Here is a 17862-nt window from a genome sequence, read left to right on the forward strand (position 1 = left end):
AAACATGCTGCTAATTAATGTATACAGAATCATAGCCTTTAGTGCAGTAATAAGGAATAGCAAATGTAATAAACAGTAACTCTTTAATCAACACTAAGAAAACTGCTGAAACTGAACATAAAACACTAAGTTAATAATTTCAGAAACAGTTACAAAAAAATAATTGTTTAAAATCTTTACATATAACAACATAACACTGTTGGGCATAATAACAATTCAGCCTTTTAGGGCATAGTACATGCAGCAGAAAAGGTTTGAGATGGCACACAATTTGCTCTCAGTTCAGTTTTATATCCCTTTGGCCAGTGAAGGCAAACTCATTAGTCAACAGAGTCAATTATCAACAGTTCAGCACTGTATTTATTAATACTTGTATTCTCTTTTCAAGTATCTTCTTCCATTCATTCTCTGCATATGTCCAAACCATCTTATACCTTTCTCAACACTACATCTTTTTTCGCTCCACAACACTCCCTAAAATTAACTCAATATTTCAGTTTTTAAGTCTTAGTTAAACTATATATATATGTCGAATAAAACTTGATATTATACTTAATAACGATACTATTTTATTGATAAAAGAGAATTGCAATATATTGAAAAACTTGAATCGCAATAATGACTAACAAAACACTAATGTAAACAATGGCCTTGCATCTTCTTGAAAAGTTTGCATTTTGTATGTTGTTTTTCATTTTAAGCCTTATTACAAGTTTTCATGAATAAGATGACTTCTCTATTTACTCTTGACAAAAAGTTCATGCTTGAAAATTATTGATCGTATGAATATGTAGACTCGAATAAGAAAAACATCAAACGTTAGTTTTTTAAGCTGATTACATGAGTCGGGAATAATATTATTCCACATGTTTTCCTTCTCCAGATTACTTGTGCTGTGAACTAAGCACACATTTATTTTTCTCCAATGTTTCTACATCAGCACTTAAAATGTTCAAATTTCAAGTTTCATAATTTTTTTTTTTTTTTTAAATTCAGCAATTGATTTCAGAGTTGCCAATGTGAATATTAAACAGAGAAATGCAATTCCGTTGCACTAGTATTAAGAGGTTTTTTAACAAAGGCTAATGTTGCTTTGCTGATTCAGAATTCCTGAAACCTGCTGAGAAAAACTTCTGTCATAAAACTGTTGTTTTGAAATGGCAAATGTCAATATTAGATCTATTTTCTTGAGAATGTTTCAACAGGCTTGGAAAGTGAACCAAAGTTTCTGTTTCAAAAATCTTGAGCAGAAAGAGATAATTTGCTTTCAAATGAAATAACTTCTTCCAACATCAGAAAAATTGTGTTTCCTCTTCCCTATAGGAGGTTCGAATCCCGCGAACGGGCTGGCTGCATGGGCGTTTTCGTGGTTTTCCCCATGTGTAACGTGTTAAAAATGAGCCAGTTTCCCTTAGAAAGTCCTCCACGAAGGCATCCCTCCTCTTAGGCAGATAGCCCTCGAGGCTTTGCCATAATCACACACACACACACACACCTCTTCCCTATAGTTTTTTGATTAAGCTGATTTAGATGAGATGTAACGTCTACCATAAAATAAAATTTTTGGATCTACTGATCATTCATTAGTTCTGGATTATAAACACTCATTTCAAGGAGTAATGCTTTAACTTCTGTTAATAAGGATGCAAAACATTTCAAAACATTTCCTCTTGATAACCAACGCACTTTATTATTCAGCAGAAGATCTGAGTACTCGCTCTCCATTTCAACTAAAAATTCTTTAAACTGGCGATGATTAAAAGCTGTAGTAATAATGAGGTTAACAATAATATAATTATGAATTCCATAACTTTGCAAATTTCTTCTGGAAATGTCGAGCACAAAGCGCTTCTTGATGAATGATACAATGGTAAGTAAGATCTTGTCACTGATTTTTCCTTTCAAAATAATAACAAAAACGTTTCTTACCCCGGTCATTCTTTTCGCCCTGTTTGTTGCAACTGAGACAAGTTTATCGAGATTTGGTGATCTACCAGGAGACCAGAAGAAAAAGCAGAGTTGGCAGCTGTGGTTTATAAATATAAAAAACTATTTTTATTCGAATCCTGGTATATACCAACATTTTCTGTACTTTTTTTGGTTTAATTTATAAAGTAAGTTCAAAAGCAATCTAAATAAATATATATATGCATTTTTCAAGTACTGAAAAGGAAGGGCATGATGGGAATGATCTTCTAGCAATGGTGAAAGGGGTGGAATAGGGCAAAATAGGTTGAGAACCACAATGTTAGATCTTTTAAGTATTAGTTAAAAAAATAAGTTTGAAGCTTTACACGGCATTTAATTATTATTAAATGAAATTTGTTTACATCTAATTAGAATTTCGGAACACTTCCGCAAAGAACCCGGCAAATGTAAACATCGCCAACTTTGGCGATAATAGTTCAAACCTGGTAATCCGGCAGATTCAACCTATTCGCTTGTAAGAAGGTTGCAACCATTCCTCTAACGTTCATTTTGTTGAATTATCACCGTCATTGTTCGCATTTGCCAATTTAAATTATTCTTCACTTATTTATTATTATTTTTTTTGTATTTTCACGTTATTATTTATGAACTTTTAACAAATAGATAGAAATATTTTCATATAATAAAGGAAGTTTTCGGTGACAGATGCTAGTTTGTGGAAGAAAATATGGCGGGAGAGGGGTTAATGATAATTGGTAACATGGCTGTTAACGTAGCGTTAAGCACACAGAATCATGAGGTTTCCAACCGATAAAATATTTTGACTTCATCACCTGCCAAAATATGCATTTTAAATAATTAATTAAGTAATGTTTTTATTATTGGTATGGTCATCTAAAATTATGAAAAAAACAATATTTATGGCTTAAAACTTTAACCAGATAATATATTGTTAATGCTTTTCCAACAATAACATTTGAGAAGATTTCAGGTGTGACACACAAAGAGATGATTAAACTGAAATAAAAAGTATTATTGATTCTCTAAAATGACAGAATAGTTTTATGGATACTCAAAGTCATCAAAATTAGCAAACCACTACTTGTGTAATGAATCCAAGTGCAAATGACTCTTCAAAAGTTTTATTAACAATGCTACTGAATAGAATTTCAATACTGAAAATTATTGGCACTGTCAAATATACTATGAAAGACAGGCAGTTGTTTCAACATAAAATGCTTTAAACTGTTTACAAGTAAATTGATAAAAATAACATTGAAAAACTGTTTATGTAAAATGGATGTATTAAAAGTCATGCATTCATTAATTTATTACAGGCACATGGCTCTTATTGAACTAAGACTGTCACTGAATGATTGTTTGGAATCGACATTTCTTGCTGTCTGAAACCTACTTCACCTATGATGTAAATATGCAGATGTGGTTCTCACTGACATAAAGTTTAGCCACTCCTGATCGATTATATATGTCTACTGTATTTATACCTATTATACTAATTATCAGATACAATTTTGAGAATATCAACAAGCAAAACACTTAAAAATTTAAAAAAGACACTTGTAGTAGAAATATTAATATTCTATATGAATTATGGAAAGTACATGTAATGAATAATACCATGACCAAACACTTAAAAAAAAGAATAGATTAAGTATTTCCTACCTCGATACTTGAGAAAGCAATCCTGTTACACAACACATAGTTAACTTTTGATTACATGATATTACATATTACATATTTAGTCCTACGAGTGGTTAAGAAGGCTGAATAGTGGTAGTTCAATCTCGGCTCAAATCCTGAAAAACGAGCTGGTTGTGCAGGTTATTTTTTTCGTATGTGTTTTGTGAATTTTGTGACATTTTCGTGGTTTTCCATGAGCCTATTTACCCTAGAAAATATTCACAAAAGCATGCCTTTTTCAGCTAGCTCTCACATGCTTTGTATATTGAATTAAGTACACACAAACCCTTCTTAATTTTAAAATGATAAAGTTATTAAGTTCACATTACATGCAACGAAGCTTTTTACAAGCCAGGATACTTTCTTTAACAATTACAGTGCTAATTAGTGCTGTATTTCTCAGTTATATGTGAAATAACATCTCAGTGTCACTGCTTGTGACACATTTGTTTCACTTAAGTCTTCTTATGCAGTCATAAGCATGAAATAAACAAAACAATAACATTTGAGAAGATTTCAGGTGTGACACACAAAGAGATGATTAAACTGAAATAAAAAGTATTATTGATTCTCTAAAATGACAGAATAGTTTTATGGATACTCAAAAACTCATGGTTATGCATGAAAAACCTAATCCATACATCCTTGGTGACTGATATTAACATAGTTTTTATGCTGCATTTGTGAACTACGCGGTTAAATTGAGTGAAATTGTGACTAAATTTCAGAAGACTTATAAAATTATGGTGTGAAAATTTAAATGTGAAATTAAAATCAAGGATACATTGGACAGAACAATCAAAAAAGAAATGTTGTCCATAAATATATTAATAATAATTAATGATAAAATGGACATTTAAAATATTCATATAATAAATATATACAATTAGTGTAATTAAAATAAATATATGCATTTAAAAATGATCTAACTTGGACCATATTTGCAATTTTTGTAATGTTATTAAATATGGACTTTAAATAAAATTTTTAGCAGCATACATCATTTGGGTTTGTTTAAATTATGGAAAAGCATGGGAGAGATATCTGCCTAAAAGAAAAGATGCCTTCAAGGAGGTCTTTCTGAAGGACACTGGTTTGAATCCACGTTACATATTGGGAATACCATGAAAACAATCATACAACTTGCCCATTAGCTTGGCTAACTAAACTACCAGAGTTCAGTCACTTTACTGTTTAGCTGCTGATGAGCTGTATATCAGTTGCAAAGCAGTGCACAAAAAATGATATATTCCTTGGTTCTCGTTATGAGTTACACAGGGTTCATAGCCACATTTTAGTTAAAAAAAATAAGCACTTTTCAAGCACATTTTAAGAAAAAAAATAAGCACCTGTCTAATGACATTATACACAACTGCATAACCTTAATTAGACTTGTAATTTAAAATATGAGAAATGCAGTATTTATTAAGAGAGAATAAGCATTACCTCAACCATGGAAAATAATTACTTTTTTTTTCCCTTTAAATTTTAAATAACAGTTCAATTTACAGAACTAGTTTACAATGAGAGAAAAAAAAAAAAAAACTATGCAGAACTAAACTATATTACAAGATTTAATGATGAAATTTCAGTTCAAAATAGAGAAAATAAATAATAATAAGGCATATTTATTGTATTTGCTTGGAACCTAATAATAAATACAATTTATTTTTCCACTCATATTAATATTTAAATAATTTAAATCTAAATTCTGAATATTTTCTAAATTTTCATTGTATATCAGTTTTCTCTTAACAGATATTGCAAGCAAAGTAATTTAAGTAAAAAAGAGGAACATTTCTGAAATCAGAAGACAGAAATTTGCTTCATGCAGTCATCCTTTAACAGTAAAAGCTTAACTAAGCCGCATACTTGAAACTGGCGAATATTCGGACAGTTGAGCGTAACTTGAAAAAGAGGAGCGGAGGGGGGGGGGTTGACTGTAGCCACTTTTTAGATTTTTCCGCTAAATAAATGCTTTTGACATTTTGATATGTGAATCATATAAAAATAAACCAATGGAACTGAAAAATATTCTGCTTAGCAAGCACAGTAAAACTCTTTTAAGTGTTCATAAACAAATCTCAAACAGAACATCAAAATTAATTAATTAATTATCTCTGCGAAATATCGCAAACATTATTGCACAATACGTGTGCCATAATTCTTCCCTACGTGATATTACGCAATCGGAATCAACAGCTGCTGAAATTGGGAGAATAAAGAACTAAATATGAGTAACTGGGGTGTTTTTCATTCTAATTTTCAACAGACGGCGTTAAATTTCCGCAATAGAATCATTCTTCGCTTGGGTTGGTAGACCACAGAACTTTTAGTCCTATTCAATCCAGATTGGAAAGTGACAAAAAAAAAAAAAAAAAAGTCTGTTGCTTGTTTTGCAGCGAACTTGTAACAGTTTCAATATTTGAGATTTTGCGGAGAAAGGGGACAACCTCCCAATCTTCGCACTATATAATGTATTGGCCAAAAAAAATTAAATTATTTTGACTATTCGATTACTTTCCCTTTATTTAAGCCATTCCGAGTATTATTCCTAAAACGCTGTGTTAAAATACAACCATTTTTGGAAGTTTACTATACTTCAGCAGTTACTGCAACTGTTATTATAAACATTCATACATATACTCATAATATAAGCATAATGATCATAATAAACACAAATATGAACTGACCAAGTGGAACGAGAATGCAAATTATTAAGATCTGGATAGAAATTTAAACGTGTATAGTATTTGGGTGAGAGGAAAAGAATGCCGAATGTACCGAAATTTTCTACTGCTTTCGCAATTCTTTGACCAATATAACGACGGGCACCTGTCTGTACTCTTTGTGCGCACCAAAGGTTATGTTAATGCAGAGAAAGGGGGAAAAGCTATTTCCGGGAGTATGATTCACCACCTGACATTCAATATTAAGAAAAGCTGTTTATTTAGTTTCGGCTTTGGTAGGGGGAAAATAGCGCGTTCATTAAAAAAAAAGCACTAAAAGCAAAAAATAAGCACTAAAAACAAAAAAATAAGGGCTTTAAAGAAAAAGTAAGCACCTATAAGGGCCTTTATATTTTATTTTCAAATATAAGGACTTATAAGCACTTATAAGGACCGCTATGAACCCTGGTTACATGCAAAAAAGCAAGTCTTAATAAAAATCGATATGCCAAATGTAAAGTTAATATGTTGGTTTTTTCGTGCAATACATGAACATATACATAAAATTTAAAAAAATAAGTCAGAGCAGAATATAATTTATTACTAAAAAAACTTTTATGTAATCAGTTGCAATTAAGTTTCTATTTAAATGAGAATATCTATTCATTTCATTTATGCGATCATAATGGATTTTCAATCGTAGTTTTGGAAGTACTTTAAAATTATGCAATGAAGATATTAATCATAAATTCACAATTTCTTTAGAAACTGCACTGTTAAAAACATAAATATTTTGGAATTTTATAATACTGAAAGATATTCAAAGACAGATCTCAATTTTCCCAAGAAATTGCCAAGAAAAAGGGTCATTATTACAAAGCTCAATATTACATGATTTTTCTACTTCCATTAAGCTTTACATATTGTTTTCTGTGCTAACTTGAATTAAATACAAATTTATTTTCGTGCATCGTGTTTAACCAGTTAATTTTGAATTTTCACTTTCGTATGCTTAATATATTGTTTTCTCTGCTAACGTGAATTTATGTTACTTATTCTTTAATTACTTTGATTATATTCTTTAAATATCATGTTTACGCGGCTTACTTCCATGTGTTTTAATATCTCATAACCAACGCCCATCAACCATAGGTGAACTTGGCGAGTAAAACAGCAACGGCGCCAACGGGTTCTCTGTGGATGAAAATTCAGAATTTCTAAATCAATCAAACACATTCATGAAAACAAGCAATTTCAAAAGTCATTATAATAACAGTAGTCAAGAAAGCATAAAGTTACCAGCAAGAAATCTCTAACAAAGTTAAAGATCATCCATATAATCCAATTGCTATATTAATCAAAATAAATAAGAAATTCAGTACAAAGTCTGAAATCCAGACGTCCATTATCTGAAATGATCTAAAATCCGGACCTCAAAACCACCAACAACATTTTTCTCCTAAGTTTTACGCATGCACATTTGATTCCACCCCCCTCCGAGCATAATAAAACATCTGGAGTGTGCCAATTCTTAATTTCACTTTGACACTAAATGAAATACATTGTTATTGAAGAAACAAAACTTTTAGCATAAATATGTACGATCAGGATCAGTAACTTGGTTTCATTCCTGCGTATCCGCTTTATGGTACACATCTCAAACTGAAACATTCCACATAGATACATCATTGATCTGACGCCAACCTTGGGAATCATTATTTATTATACTTTCCTTTCATCACCGCATGTTTATCAAAACATGACAACTTCAGTAATGACTCATGTAGCGATGCCTAAACAATTTTTGGTACTTTTCCGTTTTGCCGGCGCAAGCGATAAAGTCGCCAATAATGGTACAATCGATGCCAAAAGGAATATTCTCGCTGGTAACCTTTTACGCCTCATTTTCAAAACAAGTCGCAGCTTTTTCTTATCAGATTGATTGGTTTTTTCAATACTGGCATATAATTACATAGAATTTTTATCAGATAGTTCAGTTTTATGTCTAAGGCCATTTTCAGTAGTTAAGTCAATTAGGATGCAATCACAGCTCTTACCCGAAGCCGAAAATATAGAAAAGGTAAAGTCAAGGGTTAAATTCATCAATTCTAATAAGGATACATTAGCGAAGTAAAGCACTGCAGTTTTACATAATTTCTAAGTAAGCTATTCGTACGAATTGAAATATTTCTTGCATTTAAACTTGTGTTCCAAATTAAGATTTAACTTGAAATTAATGTAGATAATTACTGAGAGCATTAGATTTTTGTAGAGTAGTTTACGTGAGATGAGATAGCTTGGGGTCACGTGATATAAACCGGCGAATTAGGATTTTGAACCATGAAAGCATAGTAAATTCTTAAATTAATGTCTTTTTACAAATTTATTGTCTTTATTTATCGGCTTTTTATAAAGTTTTAAGTGATATTAAAATGTTTATGCCTTCAAAAAATGAATTCTTAGAACTAAGATTTTTTTAATATTTTTTATGTGTATACTGTCTGTTGTCGCCAATAAAGTCTGCTTGGCGAGATTTGCGCCGGCGAAACGGAAAAGTACCCAATTTTTCTTGTTAGTAATTGAATAATAAAGGTGTATGGTAACCTTATATGTTGACATTACGCTTGGCGATGATTACAGATTTAAGTTAAATGTGCTAAAAAAATGTTTACGAGGAAACATTTACCAAACATTTCTTTCCATGTGATAAAAATAGATTTTGTTGATGATACTCATAGACTCAAAGATTAAATTTATGGCTATTTGAATTAAGAATAATTGATTTGTTATTCACATAAACCCAGAACCAGCACCAGGGCTCGTATGGCTGCAGAGACTCGGAGAATTTAGGACCCACAGAGACTGCATCAGGCGGTAAGATATCTAGCGCCGGCCTTCAATAAGGCTGAAATATATGTGGGAATTTATTTATTCAGAACTCTAATAAGCCTTAAGCACGTGAAAGAAATAGACATAAGCATGATAAATAACAAAACTAATATAATTCAGGCATAATTGTCTCAGTGCGTGATAGAAGCAAGATAAAATTTAACAGAACAACTTGTCGTTAGTCGCCAAGCTCATGATGCATAGCCAAATATGTACAGTGAAGGATAGCTAAATTTGATGATGATAGCCACTAATTTTAAAGGTTTTCGGATATAGCAAAACAAAGGCGAAATTTTCCAATTAACGGATTTTGTAAAGAAATGTGGACAAGCTGTAATAAATGAGGATGATATAAAAGAAGTTTTCATTGTGATGACAATCCTTCTCAATCATCAATCAATTAATGAATGGCGAAATCTGTAGTATAGTTCTAATCCAGAAAATACGCTACTGATAGTGAAGAAAGTGACAGAGAAGTTACTGACAACGAGAAAATTTTGATTGACAAATTAATCGGAATTCTCGAAACAGCAGTTACAGGACTTCAACAATGTAACTAAGCAAAGGATTATGCCTGTCTACAGAATTAAAGAGAATGTATTAGCGCAACAAACGGAGCAACTTAAACAACTTGCATTGAGAGAAATGTTTAATAAGGCAAACAAATCAATATTAAGCTTCTTTTTTTTTTTTTTTTTTTTTTTTTTTTTTTTTTTTTGTAAATTTTGATACCCTTTAGGTCATAAATACTTCATTATTTCACGAACTTTATCCATGTACACGTCGATCTATTTTCACTTAAAAAAAAAAAATCCCCGAATTTCACAAAAATAGCATTGTGCACTCTTTTAACTTTATCCATGTACACGTCGACCTATTTTCACTTAAAAAAAATCCCAGAATTGCACAAACTTGCATTGCACACTCCCTTTACTTTGTCCATGTACACATTGATATATTTACACTTAAAAAGTCAAAGGAGCACCAAATTCTACAATATAGGGGAAAAAAATGCAAAATCTCAATAAAATACATTTTAAACCAAAAAATAAAATAACATAGAAAAGAAAAAACATGTTATATATTTAAGCACTACCAAAAGCAAATATTCACTTACCATGATTTTCGAGTTCGCTTCGTACACCCCGAGCCACGTAAAAATCAAAATATCAATCATACTCAAATGACTTTTTTCAAACCAGGTACTCTTTCTGATCGAACACTTCACATAGTGACCATCTGAACTTTTCTTCCTACAAACCCATTCAAATCCATCTAAACGATTTTTACGTTCGACTAGACGCATATCCTTCCTACATACAAAACACTTATAATGGCTACTAAGTAAACCTACATTTACACACCAGTCAATTAAAGCTCTTTTCCCCTTTTGCTCCAAATTGTACAGAAACTTCAAATTAATCTTACTACATTCGGCCATTCTACTGTCTAAAGAATCAAACCAACACACACCACAAAAACGCTTACAAAACATCCCATGATTCAAAATTTCCCAGAATCATGCACCTGATTATGTCACAATAGGGTTTCCATAACATTCAACTACTCAGGCTACCATAAATGAAACAACAACTTGGTGATAAATCAAACAACAACTTCACCATAATACAAGGGGTACCTTAAAGTCTACTCTACCCCAATTTTTTTACTTGCTATTTTCAAGTTGGCAATTTTGAGAAACGTGCGGAGCAGTGGGTGATTCTGCACTCTCCCAGTTTGTCGCAAGGGCTCTTATAGGATTTTACCCAAATTTTAATTAACATAATCTAATATTTTAAAGTTGCAATTGCATAACATTATGGGAAGAAACGTATTCATGGAAAGGTTGTTTCACATTACGGAAAGCTTCTATCAATCTACAACTTTTATTTATTTTTAATTAAAACAAATTTTAAGACTATTTAACAGGAAGAAAGAAATAAAATAGAATGGAAATATCCCCATTATAAATAATCAATAAAGATCCTGAATTATTAAAAAAAAGTGTGGAAATTTTTCTCTTCCTAAATATTTAACATTACTGGATAAATAGTAGCATTTAGGCTGATTAGCATATTTCAGCTAAATATCCACTGTATCCTTAATTCTTACTCATCTATTACAATATAAATATACCTAAGTTTGAAAAATAATATTAGGTACTTTTCCGTTTTGCCGGCACAAACGATAAAGTCGCCAATAATGGTACAACTGATGCCAAACGGAATATCTTCGCTGGCAAACTTTTACCCTTCATTTTCAAAACAAGTCGCAGCCATTTCTTATCAGATTGATTGTTTCTTTCAATACTGACATACAATTACATAGAATTTTTACAAGATAGTTAAATTTTTTGCCCTAAGACCATTCGCGGTAATTAATTACGATGCAATCACACCACTCACCTGAACGCAAAGATATAGAAAAGGAAAATCAAGGGTTAAATTCATCAAATCTAATGAGAATGCACTAGCGAAGTAAAGCACTGCGGTTTTACATAATTTCTGAGTAAGCTATTTGTACGAATTAAAATAATTCTTGCATTTGAACTTGTATTCCATAAGATTTAACTTGAAATTAATGTAGATAATTACTGAGAGAATTATATTTTTGTAGCGTAGTTTACATGAGATAAGATCACTTGGGGTCACGTGATATGAACCGGCGAATCAGGATGAAAGCAAAGTAAATTCTTAAATTAATGTCTTTTTACAAATTTATTGTCTTTATTTATTGGTTTTTTACAAAATTTTAAACCATACTAAAATGCTTATGCCTTCAAAATAAAAAATTCTTAAAACTAACATTGGTTAAATTTTTTATGTGTATACTGTATGTTGCTGCCAATAAAGTCTGCTTGGCGAGATTTGCGCCGGCGAAATGGAAAAGTACCCAATATTATAATTAAATTGTCTTGGACTAAATATCTCACAAGATTAGTAAAGTTCTGCTTCAAGTAAGAGAAAAGCAGTTATGTAATTAATTGATAATACTGTATTATATTCTACAAGACATCTTTGTGTGTTTTCCAAGAGGTTTCACCTTTCAAATTCTGCCCTGCTTCAGAAAATATGTTATAGTGTCAAAAGCTGTTAAATACATGATTTTAGAAATTTTCAGAAAGATCATTTCAAAAATTTGGTTAATCTTTGGAACATGGTAACAGGTAGTTTGGTGACATTTTGGTAAGGTGATAAAGGTTACTAGCTAGGATTTTAGCAATAATCTGAGAAGTACACAGTTCGAATCACAGATTATTTTATCTCAGAGAAATGAGAGATCATGAGACATGTCATGTGACATTTTCCGGAAAATTCCAAACAGGATTTTAGCTAATAAGCACTTAGAAACAATTTCGCTGCTAAAGTGCAGAATCGCCCACTTATTTGTTTGGTGCTTTTTACAAGAGTAAGAAGAATTGGATTTTTGTAATTTTTTTTTTTTTTTTAATTTTTATTTTTTAAGTGAAAATAGGTCAATGTGTACATGGATAAAGTCATTTTTGTGTGCGCAATACCAAAGTGTGCACAATGCCATTTTTGTGCAATTCTGGGATTTTTTTTAAGTTATAATAGGTTGATGTGTACATAGATATCGTGTATATGCAATTCTTAAAAATGCAGCAAGCAGTGGGCGATTCTACACTTCCTCCCAATTTCGCACCTAATCTTCGTCATGATTAAGCACTTTTGTTCCATAAAAGTTCTAGCATAAGCGTAATTCGGCTAGCAGATTGTTGGAAAAAATTTTGAGTAAAAAAAAAAAATAAAATAAAACATGGCTTTACTTCGTGAAAACAAAATGGCATCCAAAAAAAAAAAAAACTAGCAGGTTGCTGTAGCAGGGATGGTCGCCAAAGTTTCGCCAAGTTACCATAATCCGAAGATTCACCAAAAATTTTACTAAAAAATTCCCTTTTTCTACTTGCAAACTAATAACAAATTTAAGAGTTTCTAGTTTATTTACAGTGTGAGCTCCATCTAAGGTATTTTGTGCGTTATGGCATTTTGTCCCATTTTTAACGAGCATTTTAAGCTAAACATACAGTTCTGAAGAATAATGGTCAACTTAATATAACATGTGACATGACGAAAATATAGTCAGCCTATTTTTGAACTTATACTTAACATCTGGATTTATTGTAAAATGAAGACTAAGAAAACGCATAATTCAAGGAAACTAACATTTTATACTTTTAGTTTCGCACATTTAAATATTCTGGCACTTTTTTAGGAAACTACACATATTCGATTACATTTGTATATCAAACATTTTACTTTAATTGTATATTGAATTCCTACATACAAACAGATCACGAATATAAATATTTTCGCTCTAGCGTAGAACTGAGTGCCCCTTCGCTTCACGACAACTTTTTTTAAATTTTGGCGATGAAACCTTACTTCTGGTTACCATGATAGTTTTAACTCTGTTTTAGCTTCCTGATTTTATTTAAATGAAAATAGATTGATGTGTACATGGGCAAATTTAAGGCAGTGCGCAATGCCTAGTTTGTGCAATTCTAGGATTTTTTTTTAAGTGAAAACAGATCAATGTGTTCATGGACACAGAGTCTGTACAATTCTTTGACTTCTTATTTTTGTTTTGTGTAGCGACCATCAAGAAATTGTACCTTCCTGGTGCCGATCTTGGCATCAAAAAAAGAATCGCCAAAAAACAAGGGGCACCCAATTGTAAACTTTTACCAATATTTTGTGTATTTGAAAATATATATATATAAGTGAATACATACACAGCAAGCCTTTTGAAGCGTTCTTCTTCATCACCCGCATCAATATCCATTGAAGTCTTGGAACTTTTAAAAAGAAAAGCACACGGTAAATAACACATTTGTTCATTGGCGCAAACACAACCAGCGAATCAGCTTTACGTTTCAACGTTGCCAAATCGCGCAATTTTCGACAAAACTATGCTGCCAAAATTCATGTGCTTGCGTTTTTGGGAAATTTTCCCTGCTCTTTTTTCTTAAACGCACATATGTTAAAATAACTTTTCTATTAAAATTAATTTATAATGAAAAGATCTTGCCCCCCAGATGGTATAGTGTTTAGGAGCTACTCTAATTTTTCATTATTTAATTTCTTCAAATATAATGCAAGACTCTAACATTTGGTGGCAACAGTTTGAAAAGTAAAACGAACATTTATAATAGTGATTCAAGGGGAGATCAGAGATCATTATTCGTTAAGTAGTGTTCGACCCGAGGGCCTTTACCACTACATGTTTATCAATCCCCTAAGGACCTGTAAAAGTTCGTTAAATTCCATAAACTGGAAAAGTCGTATGCATTTGTAATAAAAGTGCAAAGTCTTCAGTTGCGAAGAAGTTGATCAGGGGTGACGCTGTAGCCTTGGCTACTAATGTTTAAAATTAATTTATGACTAGTAACAGCATGAATTATAAACAAATAGCTAAGTTATTGCATTTTATTTTCCAGCTATCGAAATGCGACGCTACGAGCAACGTTTTGAAACCAAAACCTAGCAATCATGAATCAGAACTAGAACTAGTTGCCATTCAGCATAAAGAAATTTAAATATAAATATGAATATTAACAAAATATTAAAGTTAATTTTATAAAATAATTAAACACATGAACAAATATATGAAATAAAAAATAATTATTTCTCATGCAATAACTGGGCCACTACACTACTCCCCCACCAGTAACTAAGTTACGTTACGAAGATGGAGAAATAGGTAGTAACTAGTATTGTAGTGTTAACCACTATCAAAATAATTTAGTCAGTCCTTGAATCTAACAGGTAAACGTATAGTTCTGCCTGTGCGAGAAGGTTTTTGATTCACATCCGAATTTGAGTCCGGTCTCTGCAAATTACTGTAGTCAGGTTGTATCAACTGAGAATTTTTCTCAGCTAAAACATATGCTGGTTTCAAGCGATCCAGGGATACATTAACATGTTTTCCTTTTATGCTAATAGTAAAATATTTGTCCTTGCGATCAATAACAGGAAATGGTCCTTCATAAGGAGGTTCCAAAGGTTTTTTTACCCGATCTATTCGCTGAAACACATGAGAACAAGTTTTTAAGTGTTTATGGACAAATATCTGTTCAGATGAATTTTTACGAATTAGTCTCGGTCCAACAACTTCCATCTGTTTCTGGAGTTTATTAGCAAAAGTCTCCGATGCTGTCTGGATACTTGGTTCGCTGAAAAACTCGCCAGGAAGTCTGAGACTCTGGCCAAAAACTACTTGCGCAATAGAATGATTGGTATCTTCTTGAATAGTGCTGTTGAATAGTTTACAAACCCAAAAGTACTGTTGGTAACGTGTCCGTCCAAGATATGTTGTTGTGGGCTTTTAATGCTGTTTTCAATGTTCGATGAAGGCGCTCAACATTGCCATTACACGAGGGGTGGTAGGCAGTAGTGTGTTGTAAATTGATGCCACAGATTTTGGACAAAGCTCGTAATGTATCACTTTTAAATTGGGATCCACGATCACTAATGAGTTTACTTGGCGTTCCGAAACGCGCAATCCAGTTGCTATAAAAGGTTCTTGCGACGTTCTCAGCAGAAATATTTTCTAAAGGAATTGCTTCCATCCAATTCGAAAATCTATCTATGCAAGTAAGACAATAAATATTCCCTTTAGATGGTGGAAGTGGTCCTATGAGATCGATATGGATGACAGAAAATCTTCCTGGTGATACTTCAAACTCACCTAATTTTGTTTTGGTGTGCCGATTGATTTTAGCTTTTTGGCAATGAATGCAGGTTCTTGTCCACAACTGTACATCTTTTTTTATGTTAGGCCAAATGAATTTTGATGTCATTAATTTCATAGTCGATTTTATTCCTGGATGTGATAAACCATGAATTCTTTGAAAGACGTGTTTTCTGAAAGCCTGAGGAATATACGGCCGAACATGTTTAGTTGATGTATCACACCACAAATATTTCCCCGATGGTAGAGAACATTGCTTGAAATTCAAGGAAGTAGTGGTTTGCAAACTCTTCAGTTCTTCATCTTGAGTTTGTTCATCAGCTATTTTATCATAATCTATCGATGAAATTTCATTAACTCTAGATAACGTATCCGCCACAATATTATTCTCACCTTTTAAATATTTGATATCAGTCGAAACCTGGGAGATGTATTGAAGTTGGCGAGCATGTCTAGGTGTTGCTTTGTCAAGTTTTTGACGAAAGGCGAATATTAAGGGCTTGTGATCTGTATAAATTGTAAATACTCTTCCTTCTAGATAATGCTTAAAGTGTCTAACTGAAAGATATATGCTTAATAGTTCTCTATCATAGGTGCTATATTTTTGCTGAGTATCACTTAATTTTTTTTTCATATTGTTGCAACACTGAGCCAATCGCCGTATCTGAAGCATCTGTAAATAATGCCAGAGGTAATTCAGAATTGGGAAAAGACAACAGTGCCGTGTTCACCAGGTCATTCTTGCACGTTTCAAACTGTTTTTCAGCTTCTTCAGTCCATTCGATTTTACGTTTGTCCCTCTTTTTAGCTCCCTTGAGATACGCATGTAACAATGCTTGATTCTTCGCTGCATCCTTTATATAACGACGATAAAAGTTAAGTATTCCAAGAAAGGTTCTAAGTTCATGAATTGTTTCTGGTCGTTTGTAGTTAGTAATAGCTTGAACTCTTTCTGGCAAAGGACGGGAACCCTTAGGTGTAATTAGGTAGCCTAGAAACTCGATTTGGGGAACAGCAAAGACAGATTTTGAAACATTAATTCTTAACCCAAATGTATGTAATCTTTCGAAAACTAATTTAAGGTGATTTTCGTGTTCTTCATGGGTACTGGATGCAATGAGTATATCGTCTAAATAGGGAAAAACGAATTCTAATCCTCTAAAGACTTCGTGAATAAATCTTTGGAACGTTGCAGGAGCATTTTTTAAACCGAAACTCATTACATTAAATTCGTATAAACCGAAAGGAGTGATGATAGCCGTTTTACATTTGTCTTCTTCTGCAATGGGAATTTGAAAATAAGCTTTGAATAAATCAATTTTAGAAAAAATATTTGTACCTCTTAAAATATGATGAAAATCTTCAATGCGAGGAATTGGGTATCGATCAGGTATCGTCTGCGCATTCAATCGTCGGTAGTCTCCGCAAGGACGATATGAACCATCCTTTTTCGTAACAAGGTGCAAGGGGCTTGACCACTGGGAGTTTGATGGACGAATTATTCCATTGTCAAGCATAAATTTAAATTCCTCTTTAGCTATAGCTAAGCGTTTTGGATCGAGCTGTCGTGCCTTTGAATAAACGGGTTGACCAACAGTCGAAATAAAATGTGTAACACCATGTTTAATTTGTGTAGGAAAAAGGTTAGGTTTAGAAATTTCGGGATATTTCGACAGTAAATCGAAAATTTTTATGGATTTATTTAATGTGGTTACTGAGTAATCACTGGAAATAGCAGCGACATCACACTGGACACAAAGCTGTGTTACGCCATCAATTAATTTTTTCTTATTTATATCGACAAGCAATTTATATTTGTGAAGAAAGTCAGCTCCTAAAATACCTTTTGTGACATCAGCAATTATGAATGGAAACTGAAAATCACGACGTAATCCCAAATCAAGAGTTAGCGTTTTTATGCCATAAGTGGAAATATCTGTGCCATTAGCTGCATACAGTTTAT

General features: G+C 32.3%; 1 long non-coding RNA gene across 1 annotated transcript in view; it reads left to right on the forward strand.

The window, feature by feature from the left end:
- Window positions 1-5154, forward strand: part of LOC146998013 (uncharacterized) — a 123208-nt gene extending 118054 nt beyond the window's left edge. Inside the window, exon 3 of the long non-coding RNA XR_015040213.1 lies at window positions 3267-5154. This is a non-coding gene — a long non-coding RNA (uncharacterized LOC146998013). The remainder of the gene's footprint in view (window positions 1-3266) is intronic.
- The last annotated feature ends 12708 nt before the right edge of the window (window positions 5155-17862 follow it).

Source organism: Stegodyphus dumicola, chromosome 3, assembly GCF_044657685.1.
Source record: "Stegodyphus dumicola isolate Sdum_Otavi_A_Nest chromosome 3, ASM4465768v1".
Taxonomy (NCBI): Eukaryota; Metazoa; Arthropoda; class Arachnida; order Araneae; family Eresidae; genus Stegodyphus; species Stegodyphus dumicola.